This window comes from Balaenoptera ricei, chromosome 11, assembly GCF_028023285.1.
Source record: "Balaenoptera ricei isolate mBalRic1 chromosome 11, mBalRic1.hap2, whole genome shotgun sequence".
Classification (NCBI taxonomy): Eukaryota; Metazoa; Chordata; class Mammalia; order Artiodactyla; family Balaenopteridae; genus Balaenoptera; species Balaenoptera ricei.
The window spans coordinates 52,145,646-52,163,343 of NC_082649.1; the positions used below are offsets into that span (position 1 = coordinate 52,145,646).

The 17,698-nt window shown below is 41.6% G+C and overlaps 1 non-coding gene across 1 annotated transcript; it reads left to right on the forward strand.

Annotated features, from left to right (window-relative positions):
• The first annotated feature begins 881 nt into the window (after window positions 1–881).
• TRNAR-UCU (transfer RNA arginine (anticodon UCU)) lies at window positions 882–954 on the forward strand. The gene has a single exon. It is a non-coding gene; the product is annotated as a tRNA-Arg (tRNA).
• The last annotated feature ends 16,744 nt before the right edge of the window (window positions 955–17,698 follow it).

A 17,698-nucleotide genomic window follows, 5' to 3' on the forward strand; every position in this document is an offset into this window, starting at 1 on the left:
TGACTTCTTCCACGTACAATGGTTTAGTGGGTTTCTTATTTTGATATCTACGTGGGCTACTGAATTTCCTTAGACAGCTGGCTCCATCAGTAAGAGAATGCAGTGGTGGACAACAGCCAAATCCCCTGCAGCTGCCTGTCAGCTAAGGACTGGGAGTAGGGGTATGAAGGTTTTGTTTTCCTTCTGTTATGCTTTTCATATCTGAGCAGGGTTGAGTTCAAACCCCTGACCACACTCCTGCAGAAAGGACCTTTGCCGTGGGCTTCCTGCCAACGGGCAATGATGGAACCAGGGTATCAAACATGCTGCCTGGTGTCTAGCTTTTCACGCCCTTGTCTCTGCTGATCTCGAAAGAACTGAAGTGTGGGACTCGGAACAGGGCTGGGCTTTAGAGCACAAGCTTTAAATTAGGACAGACTGACCTTGAATTGTGTATCTACCACTGATTATCTGTGTGATCTTGAGTTACTTTTTAACTCCTTTTTATTTTTTTAAATTTTTAAAATATTTTTTAACATCTTTATTGGAGTATAACTGCTTTACAATGGTGTGTTAGTTTCTGCTTTATAACAAAGTGAATCAGCTATACATATACATATATCCCCATATCTCCTCCCTCTTGCATCTCCCTTGCACCCTCCCTATCCCACCCCTCTAGGTGGTCACAAAGCACCGAGCTGATCTCCCTGTGCTATGTGGCTGCTTCCCACTAGCTATCTATTTTACATTCGGTAGCGTATATATTTTACTCCTTTTTAAACCTCAGTCACCTTACCTTTAAAATGAGAATACTAGCTGTTACCTAACAATACCACTATAGTTAGACTCAATATATGAAAAGTACTTAGCACAGTGCCTAGTCAAGAATAAACCTAGGGAATTCCCTGGTGGTCCAGTGGTTAGGACTCTGTGCTTCTACTGCAGGGGGCACGGGTTCGATCCCTGGTCAGGAAACTAAGATCCCGCATGCTACATGGCCAAAACAAACAACAAAGAATAAACCTAATGGCTGTGCGATGATATTGCTATGAATATTACAACTGTGAGATGTGATTTGTCACTCAGTCAGACCGCATTCCCTTAATACACACACAACGACCTTACCGTGAAGGCCACCTCTTCATCTCCTCATTCCATTTCTCCTGGGAACTAGCATGGAATATGGCACAGTGGGAATAGATGAGGATTTGGAATCCCACAGACTTGGGTTCAAACATGTTTTCCATAATTTGGGGGCTCATCTAAAATTAACATTAATGATACATCTTCCCTCCAGGGTTAATGAGTTCAATGAGATTAGAGATTTTGTCTGTGCTGTTCACTGGTATGACCCAAGCACTTCACCCAGTGTCTGGCATGAAGCAGGTAGTCAACCAATATTTGTTAAATAGTATTGAAGTTATTTGCACTCTGTCTGAACCATTTAATCTTATTTCCTTCATTTTGTGTTCCTCCTTCATTAGCTAACTGATGACTTGGAATCCATGGCAAAGTAACAGAATTGTCAGAGATGCTGGGCTTCAATAGTTCCATAAGAAAACTGTAGCTGTTTTGAGTCAATTCTACTTTCCAGATGATCTTTGTTCCACATAGTGCTATTTGAATTTGTGCTAAAGAGATCTGAATAAGTTGCTAGCATTTGGGGTAACTGAAGATGCCGTATCAATATCCAAATTCCAGCTTCTCCAGAAATTTGGAAGATCTGGCAATGCATGGCTATATTCTCACCAGGCAACAATGAACAGAGCATCTGTTCCCTTAGACAGGGCATGCATTCCAATGGGCCGCAATCTCTACATCTCCCTATTGTATCTCTGACACTGCAGCTGACTTACTATGTACCATCAACTTTGCTCTACTGGTTTTCTTATCTCCAAACACCTCTCTCATTTACCTCCCTGATTTCTGTAGGTAGTTGAGTTTATCAGTCCTGTCCCATAGTTTTAAAAGGTTATTGAGAAAGGGGTGGTTTAATGCATACTTTTAAGCCTGTGGTGGGAATGGGGATGTAAACTCAGGCTGAGGAAAAGGTGGAAGAAGGGGTAAGAATCATTTCTCTTGCTAAGTCATATAGATATTCAATAGAGTGCTTTACATTTTATGATACACATTTCCTCAATCTGTGAACATTGGTAACATTATAGCTATCACCACTGATACCATAAAAATGCCAACATGTTTGGAAATTTCATGAACATTTAAATGAATAACCTTGAATGTTTTATATTAGGAACATGTCTGGAAACATCTGCTGGGCTTGTGCTTTGGAACTGAATCTTAAATGATTTCATGGACCAATGGCATCTGAAGCAACAGTCAGCTACCAAGAAGATGACAGAAAACATTTGTTGCTGGGATAACCACGGCCGTTAAAACTCCTCCATCATGGTGTGCTTTCCCTAGTCTTTGTTTACGTAAGTTAGTGGTTTGTGGGCTTGAGAATTTCAGGATTTATCGTCCTAGGAAAGGATGATGGGAAACAAGAAAACATAATCTTTTGCAACTAACTTTAAAACATCTGGCTCATGGGGTGTGGAATAAATGAAAGAAAGCTACCCAAAATTCAAAGAGAGAAAGAGGTGGCGGTGGGGGGGGAGGATAAGAGGAGAGGGAAAGAGAGGGAGGGGAAAGGAATGGAAAGAAAGGGAAGAAAATTCAAAAATTCAAAAAGAAAAAGAACCCCTCCCCCAAAAAAAGAAAGAAAGGGAAGAGGAGAGAAGAGGGGAGGGGAGGGAAGAGGAGGGAGAGGAAGAGAAACTCAAGAAGTTTCAGCCTCCCTTTTCTTCTCTGCTAGTCATGAAAGAAGACGACTGCAATCGGAAAAGGGAATGAAAAGCTGGAGGAGGAGAAGGAGAGAAAGATGGAGGAGGAGGAGAGAGTAATTAACTAGTGGAACTGCCAGGATTTCTATCTTTTCTTTCCTCCTCTCCCTTTTGGAGGCTAAATAAAAGTAGAAAAATAAAGAAATCAAGACCACAGAGAGTTTTTACAAGCTTCTCTTATTGGATGGAATATGCTGGCTCATGCCATCCGAGGAAATGATGGCAACTTGAATTCTGAAGGACTCATTCTTTACCTACAATGGCCCCCATAGTGAAAGCTGGTAATAGATAAAATGTATCTTTATTTTCAACCACTCTCCCTCACCACACACCCGGACATAAAACCTGTTTTCCCAGGATTCAGTCCTTTAGAGTCTTAAACTGCCACACAGAGATGTGGTGGGTGTATTCATGAACAAACAGAAAGGAAAGAAGGACATATATATATATATATATATATATATATATATATATATATACACACACACACACACACATATATATATATATATATATACATATGTATATACATATATATCTATCTCAGGGAATGTGATTGTGGCCATAGATCTAAGGCGCTTTCTCCTCCACCATAAATAAAGTTGATATTTTGATGTTCATCTAATTAATTCATTTCTCTATTCCTTATTCCTGAACTCAGAAAGGCAAGAGAGAAATGCCATTTATTATTTTATAAAACTCCCAATTAGTGAATCAACTGGGAACTTTGATAGATAGTTTTAAGCACTGATATTCAGAGGCAGAAATAATCCATGAAATCCATGGAGACACAAAGGTTACTGGCTCAATCAGGGCAGGAAGATGAGGCTTCAAGCTTCAGTGTTTCATAAACGGAAGCCTTTCTGGTTTTTGATGGTGGTAATTTGTGGCAGTTTTTATGGTGATTATACAGCTACTTTTTACCAGGCATGGGCTGTGGGGGCCTCTGCAAATTACCTTGAATTGTTCTCATGGGCACAGATTGTCTTTAGCAGGGATTATAACAACATTTGTTCATTCAGGACTTCGCTGGTGGCGCAGTGGTTAACTATCCACCTGCCAATGCAGGGGACATGGGTTTGAGCCCTGGTCCAGGAAGATCCCACATGTCACAGAGCAACTAATCCCATGAGCCACAACTACTGAGCCTGCGCTCGAGAGCCCATGAGCCACAACTACTGAAGCCCGCGCACCTAGAGCCCGTGCTCCGCAACAAGAGAAGCCACCGCAATGAGAAGCGTGCGCACCACAGTGAAAAGTAGCCCCTGCTCGCTGCGACTAGAGAAAGTCCGCATGCAGCAATGAAGACCCAATGCAAACAAAAATAAAATAAATTAATTAATTAAAAAGAAAAAAGAAAAGAAATGGTAGTGACCTGCCCAAAAGCCATTCTATGTTTAAAAAGGGAAAAAAAAAAAAAAAACAAAACCAAACACTAAATTGTTGGAATCCACCAGAGAACAAAGAATAAAGGAAGATGGGGGGATTAGGAATTCCAAGGGTTGGAGGAGGGTTTCCAATGTAAAACGACTTGGTCAGGCTAGGCGACATTAAAAGATTATATTAGAGACTTGAGGGAAGTGATGGATTCAGCCAGGTAGCTATGAGGGAAGGGGAATAGAAGAGCATTTCAGACATAGGAAATGGCTTAAAAAAAAAATAATGTATTGCAAGGAGGCCAGTGACGCCAGGACAGAGTGAGCAAAGAGGAGAGAGTGTTGGAGAGGTAGGGGAGGTGTGAGGGAGAAAAAATAATATAGAGACCTGTTAAAATTGTGCAGATTTGCCTGAGTGAGAGGGAGATCATCCAAGGGCTTCATAATCTGAATTACGTTTGTAGAAATCTTTGTGTCTGCTGTGTAAGAAGAGAATATAGGGCAAGGGAGGAAGTAGGGGGACCAGTTAGAAGTAGGGGCACAGATGAGAAATGATGGTAATTTGGACCAAGGTCACCCAAAGGGAGGTAGTAAAGGGTATTCAATTTGGGGGTATTTTTTATTGGGTATAGTTGATTTAAAATGTTGTGTTTAATTTCTGCTGTACAGCAAAGTGATTCAGTTATACATATATATATATATATATATATATATATATTCTTTTTCATATTCTTTTCTGGTATGGTTTATTACAGGATATTGAATACAGTTCCCTGTGCTATTCAGTAGGACCTTGTTGTTTATCTCTTTTATATATACTAGTTTGTGTCTGCGAATCCCAAACTCCTAATTTATCCCTCCCCCATGCCCTTTCCGCTTTGGTAAATATGTTTGTTTTCTAAGTCTGTGAGTCTCTTTCTGTTTCCTAGATAGGTTCATTTGTGTCGTATTTTAGATTCCACATATAAGTGATATCAAATAGTATTTGTCTTTCTCTTTCTGACTTACTTCGCTTGCGTGTGTGGGGCCAGTAATGCAGCCCCGCTGCGATAAAACTATGAATCAGGGTGACTGGGTCGCAAGGAAGCGAATGTGATGAGGCAGGAACGTCTCTCCAGGCACATACTTCAGAGAGGCCACAAATGAACCACTTCATTTTTATTTTCTTTTTTCCAAATAATGAGATCATTATAAGGGCAGATTCTTTTACCCTTTTTCATAACTGATGCACTCATCCACCCTCCAACTCATCCCCCTCCCCCAATACAGGTCAGGATGTCCTTTGTCTTCCCACCCAAACCCCTACCCCAGGACAAGCTTTGACTCAAATGCTGATCCTACAGGAAGGCACCAGTCCTTCTTCCCTGGGGAGGTGATGGGAAGGGCTGGCTGAGATTCACAGAGAGACAATTTTGAGGAACTGGCTGCTGCTAAATAATGCATGGGCTCTGTTTGTGAAGCTAATTAACTGAATTCACTTAATCGAAAGATGGTGCTAGGACTTCTTTTGCTTTCAGAAAGGGTTGAGGAACTGAATAGGAAAATCACCCCTCAGCAGAGCAGCCCTGCTCTCTGTCACCAGAAAGTCATGTCAAACCTCTGAAGGCGCAGAATATATTTTTCCAATTGCGTTTTAGCTCTGTAATTACAAGGATCTAAAAACCTTGATTTGACTTTTCAGTAACTGGTAGTGGAAACCCATAAGCAAAGCCATTTCCCCCATGCCTGTGGGATGGAACGGACTGTGAAGGAGCAGGATAGGAAAGTGATATTTTTTCCCCCTATCTTCTGCAGTGGCCTAGTTTGTCACTCATTTCATTTCCTATTTTTAAATTCTAGCTAGGGAGCATCCAATTCCATGTGCAGGGATTGTTTTGCCGATTTCAAAGTCCTGCAGGGCCACATTCAAATAGGAACGGGGACTTATTTCAGTTAAACTCCAGAGAGCACGGCAATGCAAGTGATTTTTGTTTTCCTCCCTGCGTGTGTATTATTCATCATTCTCTGCTATTTCAATGAATTATAAGGACAAGGCAATGTGTTGAGTCTGTCTTTCACCATTACTCAAATGCCATTCAGGGGCTTTCATTTTGTTTCTTTTCTGAGTTCCTTTGTGTAGAATTTGTTTTTGCTCCTGTTATGTTTCATTTGTTTGGTTGTTTCTTTTTTTTTTTTTTTTTTTTCCAATTTAATCTTCAAGGTGTTTTTTTTCCCTGAATAATACCCAGGGTTTGTATTCATCTAAAAATAACTCACACCTCTCAATAGCTGATTAGTCTACTCAGAGTTGACTTTAAGACACAGCACATATACTCAACTTTTAGTCTTGAAATTCAGAACACTGCTTGATAGCTAATAATGGAACCCACCAGCTCTTCAGGGAGAGGAAAGCTATTGGGTTTGTCCCCAGGTTTTCTTCCCCAGAGTTGTCCCACTTGACTACCTTAAAACTCTCTGGAGGGCAATTCAAATGCTTGGGAGACATTTCTTGTGACCCCAAATGGGGCTTTGAGTTCAACCCATCCCAGCTTAGCCACAAAGAGCCTCCATCTCCAGCAGCTGTGGGTTTCCCCTGCTCTTGTAACCAAAAGCTGTGAGCAATCAGTCAGCTATGCTGGTCCCAGACCCGGGTGGATTCAAGAACAAAAGATGTGTGTCACATGGCCATACCCTCTGCATGCCACAGGCCCAAATTTCCCCAAACTGTGGCCATTACACATTTTTGTTCTCAGGAGAAGGTGATATGAATGGAAGATCACACGAAAATCACTGGAGAGGATACAAAGGTCAGATCAAGGGTGGGAATGCTCATCAGAGCAGTGTTCATGGAGGGTAAAGTGGTCACATCTGAGAATGTCATGTGAGAGGAGAGATGGTATTCTTGTTCTTACCTTGGGCCATGCAAGGGCATCCTAATGGATATCAACCTGATATGATGTCAAAGGCCTGGGAAGATTCCCACACGCAGCAAAACTGAAAAAGAAAGGAAAAACAGAGGAAAAGAGCATTAATTAAAGACCTCTAAAATTTCACTAATGAAAGAGTATTGAGTAAAGACCTCTGAAATTTCACTAATAAAATGTATTCCTTCCAGTTCTCAGCCTCCTTGGAGAGGTAGGCTATGTCCTCTGGTAGATTTGGTTAATGACTGATTTACTCAGTTAGAATCAGGGATAGGAGATTCCTGGTCTTTCGGAGGGAGCAGAGCCAGGGACGGCATGAGGCAAGCCAGGGGCCCACGGGGTAAAATTTAAGGAGGCTGACTGAGGAAGAGAGAATAAACATCCAAAACAGCACTTTTTAGAAAATGAATTGGGATACCAGGTAGGAAAGGAACCATGAGAAAAATAAAGGGATTTATGTGATGCATGCAGCAGACTGAAAGGAGAGATGGTATAAAACACAGATCTCCTGACTTCCAGGCTGGAGGGCTTTACCTGCTTGTTTTTGACTTATTTGGAATCCACAATATTATTTTATGTGGGTTACTGCAGCAGTGTGTTATTATCTCTGCATATTTTTCTGCTTTCTGACTTAGTTGAAATAACTATGGCTTTGGGGTTGGACAGACTGGATTCCAGTTTTACCACGTACAAATGTATGCAACTTTGAAGAAATTATTTACCACCCCTGAGTCATAGATCCTCCTCTGTAAAATCGGGTTGTTTCTGGAATTAAATGAGATAATTTATACGAGTTTACTTGGGCATTCATTCAGCGAAGTGTATTGAGTGCCTATCTATTGCCAGGGCTGCAGAGGAAACCAAGATGGCCCTAGGTTTTAACCTAGTGAAGGAAACAGATAAATAAACATGATCTTTTGAATATATGAGACATTAATGAACACCTGCTCAAGAATTGTTTGTCAAGAGATGAAGTAGATGCTAATATTCGAGGTTCCCTCTTTCTTAGTGTAGGGGTGCTAGAATCAGTTCATATAAGGGACTATTTCTTCTTTATTCACAGGTTTCATTTTTTTTTCCAGTAGATTAATTTAGCTTTACACCTCACCAAGCAGACAATAGAGCCTAACGAATGGATAATGCACATTTCATAAATTCTCTTACACAAAAGACCACAGTGAGTCATGCTTTCAAAAGTGCCTGAAGATGGATTTACGCCCCATGACAGTCATAATGGTTCATTCAGAGCAGTTACACAGTCTGCTGGGTAAATAATGCAAGTTGTATAAATCACACCGACGCTGTGTTTACACAATAGACAGTTACGACTCCAGAGGAGCTCAAACAACCTGATACAAGAGCATGTTATAAATGATGTCAATACAGTGCAAGTTTAAGTTAATCAAGGAAGCAGCCCCAAAGGAGGGCAGGTTTGTCAGGGTGGCCTAAAGGAGATAAGATGAATAAAATGTCTTTGGTAAAAGTTTGTATTAGTTAAGCCTCCTGGCTGCCAAATAAGTGGAGTTAATTTAAACTCCCTTTATTTAAAAAAAAAAAAAAATGGAAGAAGGGTAGGATTACCTCTCAAAAATATGCAGGGGTACTTCACAGAACCCCAAAGTCAAACTACAGCTAAGTTTTAAGAAGGAACTGAAATTAAGAGAGGGAACGCTGCAAAAATCCAGAAAGTTTCTCATTTCTGTCTTTTTTTCCTCTCAAAAACTTCATTCTACTTTCGAATTACAAATTGGCCTTCTCTGCTTTCTTGTCTGTGTGGCCTCTTAGCATCTGAGTTTCCCTGTTAACTGTTCCAGCAGATTCCCTGTCTCTAGGTCTTAGTTTCAATTTCCCAGGTGGGAGATTCTCTTTGGCTCACTTGGGGTCAGATCTCCCCACCCCCTCACCCCCTCACCCCCCCAGGATGTTATAGGAAAAGGCTGGGGGCATATAGTAGGATCATGGCTGCCTGGGGCACAGGCCTGTATGGAAGGAGGTGGTTCTCAGAGAGGAGGATGGCTCGTGGAATGTAGAGAAAGCCAGATAAATGTCCTCCAGAAGTTCTGTCCCCTTGACAAGACCCAGAGGCAGAGAGAAACACACAGAGTAGACTCAGGAGATACTGGGCTGCCCCAGAAACATCCAGGACAGAGAAAGGATAAGAAAGTTACCAGGATGTTGCCTGTTTTTATAACGGCTTGATTTACCTTATATATATTTAATTCTAATGGAGTACTCATGTCTTGGCAGAATGCATTGCAAAATGAACAAATAAAAACAAAAACAAAACCCACAATTTGAAACACTAGAAGGATAGGTTTTTGGTGTTCACGCCCTGTACCTATGAAAGGAGCTCAGTGAGTGTTTGCAATTTCTATGTTCTATTTATATGGGATCCAGAGTAGAAACGTGAATAGTCTAGGCACCTGTTAAATATCATGGGCTTGATATGGGGTTATCATTACAGATTAAAGCTCATTATTTACAAAATTCATTAGCATAACCCAAACGCCCCAGTACATTGTGACTTTGGCTAGTTCCTGTTTTGCCAGGAAGAATGATAGCGGATGGTTCTCATCACAGGAGTGTCAGGATAGTTCTTTGAATTTATAGCACGTATGCTCGCCAGCATTCTGCATCCTCCGTGGTAACCCTAGTTCTTGGGATGCCCAGAATCATGACTTTCCTTTCCTTGTCTCTTTCCTTCATTCCCCATTCTTTTCTAGATGGTTCTCATAACCCAAGATAGGAACTTATTTATCAGCTGACTAGCTGAGCTTGGAAAAGACATTTTATTTGCTTATCAATCAGTCCACTATATGTGTAAGTGGACTGTCAGGCATTTGTGGGGTGTTTGGGAGATTCCTGCTTCCTTCCTTACCATTCAGGATATAATTCAGGGTCAGAAAGGCAAATTCATGGGTTATTTTTCTAAAAGTTTGGGTTTTTAGAAAAGGTAAGAAAGTTTAAGGAAGAAAACAAAACCCAGCCAGAATTCCACCAAGTTTAGCATTAGGCATTCTTCCGCAAAGGAAAGAGAAGAGGGAAATAATACCAAATGGATCTTTCACTGAGGAGTACACATGCTTTGTTGGAGGAGTTAATTAACTCACATCAAGATTAGAAAGACAGGGACTTCCCTGGTGGCGCAGAGGTTAAGAATCTGCCTGCCGCAGCGGGTGTGGGTGGTGGTGTGATGAATTGGGAGATTGGGATTGACATGTATACACTGATGTGTATAAAATGGATGACTAATAAGAGCTTGCTGTATAAAAAAATAAATTAAATAAAGTTCAAAAAAAAAAAAGAATCCTCCTGCCAATGCAGGGGACAGGGGTTCGAGCCCTGGTCCGGGAAGATCCAACATGCCACGGAGCAACTAGGCCCGTGAGCCACAACTACTGAGCCTGCGCTCTAGAGCCCGCGAGCCACAACTACTGAGCCTGCACTCTAGAGCCCATGAGCCACAACTACTGAGCCCATGTGCCACAACTACTGAAGCCCGAGCGCTTAGAGCCCGTGCTCCACAACAAGAGAAGCCACCGCAATGAGAAGCCCGCACACCACAACGAAGAGTAGCCCCTGCTCGCCGCAACTAGAGAAAGCCCGTGTGCAGCAACAAAGACCCAGTGCAGCCAAAAATAAAAATTAAAAAAAAAAAAAGTTTAGAAAGATAGAGATTGCTGACAACACTTAGTCAGCACTTACTCTTCACCGAGCACCAAACACAGACATCATCTCAGCTCATGGCGATTCTGTAAAGTAGTTAGGTTCCACATGTTCATTTTAAAAGAGGTATTTTAGACCCACGGAGCTTAAATGCCCTGTCCAAAGTGACACAGTAATACATGGGATCATCTGAACCCAAGTCAGAGTTGCTCCAATGCTGACGCTTATCCCCCTGATAAACTACTCTCCCTCTGTAAAAAGGAGAGCATGTGAACTTCTTAAGGGAAAGAATGTAGCCTTGCTCTTCAGATGCTCCAGTCATGAAGTGTCTCCTAAGACACATTCATACAAAATCAGGTGATTATTCACAATCCTTCCATTTTTAAGTAGCAATCCCTGCCCATCCCCCACTTCATCAGATATGGAAGTTAGACAAGAACCTGCAGCTCCTGATCAAGACACACTGATGCATGCGGTCAGTGGATCACTGATACAATGCATTCCGAGCAAAATATAGTCAAAGGGACCACCTCACTACAGAGTAAATAACTAGGTAAAGTAAGCCATATGCAGAGAAACAGAAAAGCCACATCCAGCTCTGCAACCAGGCAGACACTAGGTCTGTAAGTAATTTCTAGGTCTCTGCTATATTTGACAGATGAACTCCAAGCTCAGTGATTAATGCAGCAACTTACCCAACTTGGAAAGCTAGGACTAAGATTCAAGATGGGTAATAAGTTTAAGGAAGAGGAGAGGACATTGGTAAGAGACTTAGACTGTGGTCAGATTATTTCACTGCATTATCAACTCCTGACTGGGGTTGGAGGGTGGGAGTGGCCATTCGTTAATTCACATTCATGTTTTTAGTGATGCACAAAGTACAATGCCATGTACTTAATAGGTGCTCGACAAAAAACAGCTGAAAAATATGACAAGGGTCAGGAGTTAAGGGGGAAGATATTTAAAAAAAAAAAAAGAACTTAAAACACTTTACTCTCTAGAGAGACAAACTGCAGATAGATTTCCCAATGCCTTACAAAGAAGGATTGTGGCAGAGCTTTGAGAATAACTCACTTCTTAAAGAAGATGTCCCCTAAAGAAGATGAATAACCTGCTATATAAAAAAATTAATTAAATAAAATTCAAAAAAAAAAAGAAGATGAATAAAAGATCAGAAAATGGTCCTTTCACATTGACTTTCAGTTGTACGACAGACTCTGAAGTATACAGAGTTGGTGCCCCACCAGCAGCGGGGTCCAGGCATTGGAGAAAGTCTGGTCCTTCAGTGCTTTCTCCAGTTCGAGGGACCCCTGCAGGCATCCCATTGTTCTGACGCATTAGTGTTCCAGACAAAGGAGGGACTTTTAGGATCCTAAAATAAAGTTGTTGTTTCTGTAGGGGATTTCTTGCCCTCAGTCTAAAGTTTTTTAGTCTTTCTTGCAGCAGATGCACTTGCATACTTTAGGGAAGTCTCTTCTCTTCCCTGGCACTTAAAGCAGAAAGATTTTCTTGAGGACCCAGGGACTGCTCGAAGGTGACATCTCTCATTTTAGGGGGAGCTGAGCTGCCAGTTCAGTGCCGCTACCTACTAGCTATGTGACCTTGAGCATCACTTATCTAGTGTACTCACGCCTCAATTCCATTTGGTGTAAAATGAGAATCATAATGGTACCAACCTTATAATGTTGTTAATGACATTACAGAGATAACATATGAAAAAGATAAGCCCAGTTCAGGCTCTCAATAAATTACTTATTTCTTCCTTTCTCTGTGGATGAGGATACTTTGTCAAACTCTTTATCACCTGTCAGGAATATATGAGATGGTTCGCAGGATTTATTTAACAGATACGAGTAAAAGGATGAACCATAAGGAGTCAATATGGACTTAGGGCAGTAACGTTTATATAAAACCTACATATGAATACTATCAAAGAGTCAAGGTTGGTGAGAAGTCTCTTGAAAGATTAGAAATAATTACCAGTGAGTTAATAGGAATGGGTTCTGTCTGTTTCTCTTTAGTTTCTTTCTCCTACTCTTCCTCTGTCTTTGCTAGCTCAGGCTGCTTTAACAAAATACCATACACTGGGTGGCGTAAACAACAAACATTTATATCTCACACTTCTAGAGGCTGGGAAGCCCAAGATCAAGGTGCCGACAGATGTGGTTCTTGGTGAGGGCCCTCTTCTTGGCTTGTGGATAGGCCACCTTTGTTTTTTTTTTAATTGAACTATAATTGAGTTATAATATTGCATTAGTTTCAGGCATACACCAAAGTGATTTCAGTTATATATATATATATGTGTGTGTATATATATATATGTGTGTGTGTGTGTGTGTATATATATATATATGTGTATGTATGTATGTATTTTCTTTTTCAAATTCTATTCCATTATAGGCTATTACAAGATACTGAGTATAGTTCCCTGTGCTATACAGTAGGTCCTTCTTGATTATCTATTTTATATAGTAGTGTGTATCTGCTAATCCCAAACTCCTAATTTATCCCTCCCTTGCTTTCCCTTTGGTAACCATAAGTTTGTCCTCTATGTCTGTGAGTCCGTTTCTGTTTTGTAAGTTCATTTGTATAATTTTTTAGATTCCACATATAAGTGATATCATATACCATTCGTCTTTCTCTAACTTACTTTGCTTAGTATGATCATCTCTAGGCCACCTTTTTGCTGTATCCTCACATGACAGAGACAGCAAGCTTTGGTCCCCGACTCTTCTTGTAAGGGCACTAATCCCCTCATGGGGCCCCACCTTCATGACCTCTAAACACAACTGCCTCCAAAGGCCCCATCTCCTAATACCACCACATGGGGGTTAGGGCTTCTGAACTGACAGGGGACACAAAACATTCGGTCCATGGCACCCTCTTTCCTCCCCCACCATCCACCCTTGCTTGGTCTTTCTCAACGTTTAAGATCCATTTAGCTAGCGAATACCATTGTTATAGAAAAAAGAAAGATGAGCAAGACTGTATAGACTAACAGGAATTTTCTGTGATATATGAGTAGTAGCCTTAATAAACTACAGGAGTCTGGACCTGCTGTCTAATTGCCCATAGAGAGAAGGCGTGCAGATCAAATATTCTATAATCAAAATCGTTATTGTGCCTATAATGGCTTAAAGCCAGCCAAGCTACAAAGAAGGTGAACTCGGGTGTCTAGGAGTATATTTTGCAACTTATTTGTCCCGAAGATTTTTCCAAAAACCTTGCATTATTTAAAGTTGGATATTTTGAGAGTAGGTATGTCAGTTATTGAACTGTCAGGTTTTATACTACAGAGAACAGGTCAGGAAACTTTCTGTAAAGGGCCAGATAGTAAAAATTTTAGGCTTCTGGGGTCAACGGTCTTCGTTACAACTACTCAACTCCACCATCAGAGCACCTAAAGCAGCTGGAGAAAGTTCATAAACACGTGAGCATAGCTGTATTCCAATAAAACTGTGTGGACACAAGCTTGAATTTCATATAATTTTACATGTCTCAAAATATTATTCCTCTTTTGATATGTTTTCAAGTATATAAATATGTAAAAACTATTTTAGCTCGTGGACCTTATAAAAACAGGCAGCAGGCCAGATCTGGCCCAGGGGCTGATATGGCTTCCCCTGCTGCAAAGAACAGGCCACACTAACTTTAGCCTCAGAAATCATTCACGTGCATGCTGTCAAATGTCATTCACATGTAATCATTCATTTCCCAGCTTCGGTAATGGAGTGGAGACATATATTATTTAGCTAGGTCACAGAAGACCTGGACTCTTGTTCAGTTCTAGTTCTGAGTGACCTTGGTGACGTCACTTAACACCCCAGCAGCCCAGAAGGCACCTACAGAAGCTTCAGACACTAACAGTGAGGGGGGAGATCCACAGGGTCTGGCCCCTGCCTACCTCTCTCATCTGAAGCAATTTCACTCCCCCTACCCCACTCCCATTCTCTTTAGGCACTTGGGGTTCCTGGGCTGTTCCTCAAATATGCCAAACTCATTTTTGCCTCGAGGACTTTTACTTGCTTTTCCCTTAGCAAGTCTCTTTTCCCAGAGACTTAGATAAGTGAATCATATACACTGTCAGCTCTTTACTTAAATATGACTTCCTCCACATGGTCTCCTCAGCCTCCTGATCTAGAACAGCACCTGACACCCACTACACTACCTCTTTGCCTGCTTTATTTTCTACACTGACATTTATTGATAGCAAAATGATCTTGTTCATTAAATGTCTACTTCTTTGGTATCTAGCTTCCTTAATTGTCATGAGGACAAACTGTCCGATCCGCTTCTAGAACAGCACCTGGAATATTGTGTTTGCTTCACAATCATTTGTTGGATGAACAGTGAATAATTAGTATGTGTCTCTGGAAATAAGAAATCTTTAGGGCCCTTATCCTTGGAATCAATTCCCAGAATCCCATTCAGAGTATTCTCTGTAATAGCAGATACTAAACATACCCTGCCATGTAAGGCAAGCTCAGATAAATTAAATAACTTGCCAAGGGCTCAAAGGTAATATATGGCAGAGACAATGGGTGTTTGAACCCCGCTATCATATTTGAATGCCCCTGTTCTTTTCGTCCCACTCTTTGATAATGTCTGATATCCTGTAGGTATGGTGACCAAACTGTCCATCATTAAAGCCAAGGTGTTTCCCCATCAAAAGTCCTGGCATATTTATAAATTAGGATACTACGCTGATGTCAAAGGGAACAAGCTACTGCTGCTTCCAACACAATGGGTGAGTCTCATGGTGAAAGAAGCCAGATCCAAAAGACTCCACACTGTGTGGTCCCATTTATATGAAGTTCAAAACAGGCTAAGCAAAATGATGATAATAAAAGCCAGAAGTATGGCTGTTTCTGGAACTGGGAAGAAGCAAAAGGGAACCTCACTGAAGGCTTAAAATGTTCTGTGTATGTGTGTACGTGTGTACAAATCTCAAGATGTACACTTAAGGTTTGTGTTCTTATATGCACGTTTTCCTTTAATAAAGAATCGGAATTGAACAAACATTGAAACATAAAAAGTCAAGATATTTATAGAAACTACGGGATAGAGCAACTGAGAATTAGGATGGCCTAAAAAAATTCAAAAGATCTGGTGCCCAGAGTTATAGAAAACCTAGCAGACCATCTAGAAGGGAATTCACGATGGTCTCAGAGGCTGACAGCTGATGGAAGATGAGACTGACCTCTGCCATCTGTCTGAAACCACTGCAAAAAGAGCTGAGCCAAGTCAAATTTAGGGAAGTGTGTCGTTTCCTCACATCTGTCTTGCCTCAGCACCTCCCTCCACTCCTTGAATTTCATGAAGCACTTCTTCTCAGATCCAGCTTTTCTCCTGAGCGGCCACCCCATTTTCTCTCAAACAGCAGGAGAGATGAGACATGCCCATCAAACGTGAATCATGTTTGGCAGGAAAATAAGCTTGTTTTACTGCTGTTTGTCTTTGGAATTATCTTCCATTAAAAAGATTACAGTGAAGACAGCAAGTCTTTTCCTTTTTTTTTTTTCATAACAAGTCATAAAAACCCCCAAGCCATTTAGGTATGGAAATATCCAAAAGCCCGAAGAGGCAGTCTGAGTTTTTATTAAAGAAACACCCGGTCCCTGAGAAGGAGCCCGAGAGGGTGTGACTGTGATGGGGGGAAGGGACAGTCACCCCCAAAATGAGCCAGGGTCCTAAGAGATAAATTACAGACAAGCAACCTCCTTGAGCATCTTTGACAAATGACATCTGTGCTAAGACGAAATCAAAGGACAAGGTCAGTTTCTCCAGTGAATGAGGCTGAGCGAGTCATACATCTGGGCGCCCCGCATGCCTGGTCCATGAAGTCACCAGAGCGTCGAAAGAGAGTTATGTTTGAGGCCGAGGCTTATTTATGGAAAAATGAGTTTCGGGGCTTGGCTGTGCTCAAGCACAGACCTTGTGGGCTGCGGGTACATTGGTTATTCTTTACAAAGTAGTTCTTGTCCTCAAGAACAAGTGTCCTGATTCCGGCCTCAGCGTGGAGCCCAAAGACCTGGCCTATCAGTTTCTTCATTTCCTGTGGGCTGGGCCACCATCCCCCCCTCCCTGTTCTCAAAGGGCAGCTTTGAAAATGATGCCCTCAGCTTACTTGGATGCTGGTACCTCATCCGAATAACGAAGCCAAGAAACACCAGAAGTGTATATGGGCTGGAAGCAGAAAAAAGTGGCAAGGACCGATGTGGCCCTTTTACAGCATAACTGGCCTCATTCCTCCCCCTCCACAAGCAGAGACATACCGGAAAAGGACTGAGTGGCCGACCTCTTCTCTGAGCTTTCAGGACTTAGAGACCATAGGACAGATGGCTCCTCAAACTTGCTGCCATGCAATTTCCTAGCCCCACAGAATTCTCTATCTGAAGAAACTAATTACTTGCTGCTATTTTCTACTTTCATCAAGAGCATTATGTAAAACCAGGACAAGATGATATGAAAACTGATAAAGGCCTTTAATTATGTTTCTTTGCCCCAAGTCTCCGTGGAGACCTCGGCATTTTCAAAATAAACTTGACGTGATGCTGGGGCACTTGAACTACTGTGGATATTTGAGAAAATAAAAGCATGGGTTACTCTTATCAGCACTGATAAGGGGGCAACTGGGGCCGGCAGGATGTGGAGTTCTCTAGCAACACGCCTGATGATGCGTAGTCCCTTTTTCCCTCTTTTTACCTTAGAAAACGTTTCTACTTTCCCCGAGTTGTACGCGGTGAGAGCAACTCTAAAGAAACTTCCATTGCTCTGCCCCCTTCTTTAGTCTCTGGTCTGTAAATTCCAGGGGCTGTTTCTAGGGGCAGGGTGTCAGCCAGGATCACTACTCCTGAAGGCACGCACGTCTTGGGACCTTTCCCATCTCCCTTGCTCAGTAACGTGTTGAGTCACCAAAGGAAAGGGCGTG